Below are 1132 nucleotides of genomic sequence, written 5' to 3' on the forward strand. Positions count from 1 at the left end.
ATCATTTGGCAAAGACTCTCCTGCAGGAGGAAGAAATTCAGCAGGATTACATGACACTCACTGTGAAGGTATTTTTAGAGTCGATTCAGGACATTCAGCTAAAGACAAAACCTGGAGAACAGTAGAAAACAGCCAGCCTGAGGGATATGCCAACACCTATAATGCTGCTTTATTTACATGGTGTACGTATGTGCAGAAATAGAAAATGAGACATTTTGGTTTAACCAGCATTGGACTCAGTGAAACACAGTCAGACTGTCGTCACAGTGAAGCTGCTGTCTTTGCAAAGTGTCTGAACTCTGAACCACTCTGAGCAGGCAGCTGGGTGCTGACTCAGTTGGTGACTAGTTTGTTAACGTTAGAAAAACAAGACAAAATGTAAATAAGATGGATGTTGAAGGCATTTCGTTTTGTAACTTCTGATGGAAGCTAGCTGTTTCATCTCCTTTCCCATTTGTTCACGTTTGTTAGATAAATACATAAAAATATGCATAATTACATTCCTCACTCCCTGATTTGCCCAGGAACAGTGGTTTTCGCTCCAGCCACATCCAGCCCTGATACACTGCTGACACCTGAGGAGGAAACAAATCTTATAACATGTTGGTGTAAAGACCAGCGTCAGTATGACACTAGAAATATGGATCACAATGACTTGATAGATCACAAAGATCACAACATAATAATATATGTTTCCTGGTTGTGAATAGAAAGGGTTAAAGTCTTTCTCTTTATATAACTGGGACCTGATGCTTTTGACTGATTATGTGCTTCAGCTTTTTCAGCTCTATCTTCTTTTATTTATATTAGACATTATTAGTTGACAGTAGGTGTCTTTGTGTATTGACAGTGGTAGTGGACTTACAAGACAGAAGTTGACGGTCCTCTGATGTCAGAGCAGTTGGTTAGTGTCAGTGGTTCCAATAAGGTCAACGAGCCAAGTCTAATTCTTACACTGACTGCCAGGCCTGAAATGCAAATAACACATTGAACATTACAGTAAAAATGTTACAGTTTTCAGTGATACACGTGTTTACATGCAATATAACAATGAGGCACCACAGGTTTGTCAGCTGATAAACAACTGTATATAAGAGTAAAGTTACTGATGGCAGCTTTCTCAAGCTTTCAG

The 1132-nt window shown here is 39.4% G+C and overlaps 1 long non-coding RNA gene across 1 annotated transcript; it reads right to left on the reverse strand.

Annotated features, from left to right (window-relative positions):
* On the reverse strand, positions 1-970 carry LOC111649137 (uncharacterized). The gene is made up of 3 exons (XR_002760252.2): positions 866-970; positions 500-575; positions 1-20 (listed from the first exon to the last, which is right to left on the reverse strand). It is a non-coding gene; the product is annotated as an uncharacterized LOC111649137 (long non-coding RNA).
* Between the last annotated feature and the right edge of the window lie 162 nt (positions 971-1132).

The sequence above is a fragment of the Seriola lalandi genome, unplaced genomic scaffold, assembly GCF_002814215.2.
Source record: "Seriola lalandi dorsalis isolate HSWRI2012SDOR001 ecotype SW California unplaced genomic scaffold, Sedor1 jcf7180002050026, whole genome shotgun sequence".
NCBI classification, from domain to species: domain Eukaryota; kingdom Metazoa; phylum Chordata; class Actinopteri; order Carangiformes; family Carangidae; genus Seriola; species Seriola lalandi.